Source organism: Octopus bimaculoides, chromosome 8 (assembly GCF_001194135.2).
Source record: "Octopus bimaculoides isolate UCB-OBI-ISO-001 chromosome 8, ASM119413v2, whole genome shotgun sequence".
NCBI lineage: Eukaryota > Metazoa > Mollusca > Cephalopoda > Octopoda > Octopodidae > Octopus > Octopus bimaculoides.
In genome coordinates, this window is record NC_068988.1 from 13,838,122 (window position 1) to 13,843,361 (window position 5,240).

Below are 5,240 nucleotides of genomic sequence, written 5' to 3' on the forward strand. Positions count from 1 at the left end.
CATTAAAATTTATCATGTAACACCAGCATTACACCACAAAATAAAATCCCTCTACCCCAACGCGGTAGGGGGATGTCAAAAATATTTGTGCAAGAAATTGTACAATAGCCTCCTTGGTGAAAAATCCAAGGAGGAAACAAAACTTTCGAACGGTAAGTAACTCACTGTTCCTTTTGTTTTGTGCTTTAAAGCACATATTTAAATAGAATCATGGCGAAGATTGGTTGTGTGAATGTGCGTGGCTTGGGGTCCTCTTGGAAACAAGGGTACCTCTTAAATGACATCAAGTCACACAATTTGGATATCATAGCCATTAGTGAGACCAGACTCCATGAACCGCGGGCCCTAAAGTCCATGTTTGGTGGACAATTTAACATTTATTTTTCTCCGTGTCTGCCGAGGATGAAATATATGTGTACATCTTAATGATTACCCAAGCCTATCACCGATTTTGCAGGTTGCAGGGCACAAGATTCGAAAATTCAACGCGTAGAGAGCCGGAACAAATGCAATACGGTTAGGCATTCAAAACGACGTCCTAAGGACCATATTAATTCGATACTGTCTGTCTGTCTCTCTATATATGCATGATGTAGATACAATGAACAATAAAACATAAGATATGAAGGACAGGGTTTAACAAATACAGTATTAGCGTCAGCTTTAATAAAAATAGAAAGTATCTTAACGTTTCGGACGTAACTTCTTCCTCAGAAGAAAGAGACAAACAGAAATGAGAAAGAAGAAGAGTCAGTGAGAGGTAGAGTGTTAAACGGATGAAGAGTTAGAAACGAGGCGGTAATGCTGTTCTGTGGTGTGAACTTAAGGGAGAATAAAGCAGGTGTGTGTATGCAAGACCGGAAATTGAACGAGTGACTTTACAATCATGGACCCAACACCCTAATCCACAATGCCATGCACCTTCAAAAACAGAAACCTAAACGCACAAACCTAGATAAACACACAAAATACATGCATACGTCTGTGAAGGCGCGTGGGATTGTGGTTTCAGTTCTCCGATAGGGTGATGCGTTTTATTATTACGCAAAATACTTAATTTTATGTTGCGTTGTGGCCATTTGGACACTTGACGTGTGGTACACCGTGCACATGCTCAACCATTATCAATTTGATGGAGAGAGTGAGTTAATGTAGAGCACGAACAGTTGAACACTAACAAATTATATCTGCAGGCCGTTTTGTAAGAAATAGTAAAACATTTTTCGTCTATGAGAGAAGAATCCATGATATATGTTGCGGCGAAAGTCATTGACACTCCTGGTGGATTGGAGAATGGACTAGACGAACTCTTATAAAGAGTAGAGGTCGGTAGTAGTCGAGAGAGAATGTTTTGGTAGTCTCGCGAAGTACGTCGTGTGAAAACATTGATTAAACCTCCGCACGAGAAGGTGCGACTACTTTTAAGAAAGTTATCCCCTCTCGAACACGAAAAATACTGTAACTATATTCTGCCGAAGAAACCAGGTGAGATTTGTTTCGATCAAACAGTTAATTTGTTATCGAGAATTTTCAGAGAAAGAAGTTCTCTGTTCAATACTCGTTGGCAATGTTTAAATTTAGTTAAAAAAGATGAAGACTTCGTCACCTATGCTGGAGTTGTGAACAGAAAGTGTGAAAAATTCAAATTAAATGAATTAACCCCGGATTTGTTCAAATGTTTAATTTTTGTTCAAGGGTTAACAGCAAGAAAAGATGTTGATATACGTTTATGTATATTAACAAAATTAGAACAGGACAAAAAATTAACTCTACAGGTAGTGGCTGAAGAATGCCAGAGGATTATATATTAAAGACATGACGCGGATAAAATTGAAGAAAAAGATTGTTCTCAGATTCATGCGTGCCGTCCAGAATACTGACAGCAATTTCCTTGTTTTCTCTGTCCTGAAGCTGGTATGTTGTGTCTCGAAATGGTTGATCTTCTTAGGGTTGAAGGTTATCAATGTCCTAAAATGTTGAAGGCTCACCCACACGAACGTTGGCTACATATACTGTGGATAAATATTTTTCTTCCTTGCGTTTTGAAAACAAATAGAACACTTAAGGTTTTCTTCCCATTGCTGTCATCTCTTTTTTTTTATGTCATGCCGATTCATAATTTGTGTCAGTCAAAACAATAATGAATTCTCCAGAGTTTGTTGTTTTCTACTAGTAACGGGAGTCAGTTTTATCAACTGTCCCCTTCCCTTTAAATTGCTCGCCTTGTGCCTAAGCATCGGGCAACATGCATTGCAGCATAAAGCTATGGCCCATTACGTTCTGAGTTCAATTCCGCTGAGGTTAGCTTTACCTTTCATCCCTACGGGATCGATAAAAATAAAGCACCAGTAATGTACTGGGACGCTTTATTCTACCTGTCCCTCCCCACAAATTAGGAGTCGCCTGGATACTCTCAAACGACTAGCACCTTTTAAGGTGGTGCTCCAGCATGGCCGCAGTCAAATGACCGAAACAAGTAAAAGAAAAGAATATACGTATTTGTATGTATGTATGTATGTATGTATGTATGTATGAGTGTGTTTATGCATCTTTGTGCTTGGAAACCGACACTCGTTTGTTTACGTAATTTGTTTACGTAATTTGGCGGCTCGGCGTAATACAGACCAATAGAATAAGCACTAGACTAAATAAAAACTGGGATCAGTTTGTCCGATTAAAATATCATCAAGGCACTGTCTCAGGATGACTGCAGCCCTATGACCTCACCAAGTAAATGTTTAAAAGCATGCTCTTTGAATGGGGTGGGTGACACTTAGGAGTCGCCTGGATACTCTCATGCTATGTGTTACAGATAACAGACGACAGTCGCAAAGCAATGCAATGCACAGGTTTAGTAGGAAAATAATATGTACACAGTTGTTAATTCTGCTATGTAAAATGAATGTTTTAATCAAAGAGCCCTGGTCCTGAAATGCTTTTGTAATAGAGTGGACATTGCTAAAAGCGTCGCGGAAATAGAGGAGCAATATAAAGCCTGTAATAACATGCTGTACAGAGATAAGGGAACGAAAGAAATGACGGTCGTGAAATACTAATAAATCAACGAAGTTGAGTAGTACAGAGATAAAACGACTGAAAATATTACATACATAAATACATACAAATATAAATAACAATATAAATACACGTGTGTGTATGTAGAGTTGTCTTAAAATCCATGAGTCAAAATAAACACGGTCACTCATATATTAGGTAATATAGTTGGTATATTAGTATAAAAGAGATCACCACCATCGTGATAATAGTCATCCTTTCTCCTATAGGCACAAGGCCTGAAATTTGTGGGGAGCGGGTAAGTTGATCAAATCGATCTCAGTGTTTCATAATTTATTGACCACGAAAGGATTAAAAGCAAAGTCGACCTCGGAGGAATTTGAACTCAGAACGTAGCGGCAGATGAGATACTGCTAAGCATTTTGCCCGACGTGCTAACGAATCTGCCAGCTCTCCGCCTTTATAAATTAGGTAATTTTTTGCCTTTCATCCCTCTGGGTCGATAAAGTAAAGTACATTCAAATAGTGGGCGCGATATAATTTAATGTGCCACTCCCATCAAAATTTCCGGCTTGTACCTAATTTAGAAACTACTATTTCTCCATCTTTAACGGAATCGGTAGAACGTCGGACACAATGCATTGCAGTGCTAGTTGCAGTCCTTTGCGTTCTGAGTTCAAATCCTGCTGAAGTCAACTTTTCCATTCAGCCATTTCTGATAACTGCTGGATTTGATTCACCATCTGTCATGAAACCATTTGGTAACTGGCAGTCGTGAGATTATTATTATTATTATTATCAGCAGCAGCAGCAGCAGCAGCAGCAGCAGTAGTAGTAGTAGTAGTAGTAGTAGTAGTAAGGCGGCGAGCTGGCAGAATCGTTAGCACGCTGGACGAAATGCTTAGCGGTATTTCGCTCGTCGCTACGTTCTGAGTTCAAATTCCACCAAGGTTGGCTTTGCCTTTCATTCTTTAGGGGTCGATAAATCAAGTACCAGTTGAACACTCGTGACGATGTAGTCGACTCGTCCCCCCTTCCCCCAAGCTGCCCTTGTGGCAAAAATTTGAAATAATAATAATTAGTAGTAGTAGCAGAACGAAATGCTGGCAGACGAAATACCGCTCAGCATTTCGTCCGCCGTGCTAACGGTTCTTCCAGCTCACCCGCCTTTATACTATTATTACTACTACTATTATTAATAATAATAATAACGATCCTTTCTACTATAGGCACAAGTGCGTCTGCAGTGCGTAACTGGTACTTAGTTTATCGACCCTGAAAGAATGAAAGATAAAGTCGACCCCGGCGGCATTTGATCTCAGAGCATGAAGTCAGACGAAATACCGCTAACCATTTTGCCCGGCGTGCTAACGATTCTGCCAGCTCACCGCCTTTATTATTATTATTATTATTATTATTATTATTATTATTATTATTATTATTATTATTATAATAATAATAATAACGGTTTCAAATTTTTGCCACAAAGGCAGTTTGGGAGAGGTAGGGAAGAGTCGATCACATCGACCCCAGTGTTTCACTGGTACTTATTTTATCGACCCCGAAAGGATGAAAGGCAAAGTCGACCTCGGCGGAATTTGAACTCAGAACGTAAACAACCGCAAATAAAAACCGCAAGTCATTTTGACAAATGCTTTAACGATACTGTCAATCATTCTCTCGCATCTCTCACACCGTATTATAATATAACTAAACGGTTATATTTATTTACGCCGACGTTACTCCCTTGATTCGAAAAGAAAATAACAAAGAACACGTTTTTTTATATGATTTTACTTATGTCTAATGAGTCCTCAATACCCTCCAAGAATTTCATTTTTACCCCTCTTGGGGGTATTTTACCCCGGTTCGCCGACCGCTGGTTAAATCGAGCATATCGACTCCAGTAATTATTCCGTTTTTGTTTTGTTTTTTAAAGTATGGTGCTTTCCTATCGGTCTCTTTAGCCAAATCGCTAATGAATGGGAGACATAAACAAACCAACATCGGTTATCAAGCGGCGGAGGTGGGGGGGGGGGAAACAAACACACATATATATACGATGGGCTTCCACACAGTTTCCGTCTACCAAATTCACTCACAAGCGGTGGGGAGGACACACACACACTCACGCGCGCACACACGCACGCACACACACACACATACACATTTACTTCCACATAGTTTCTGTCTAGCAAATTTATTCACAAGGTATTGGTCGGCCC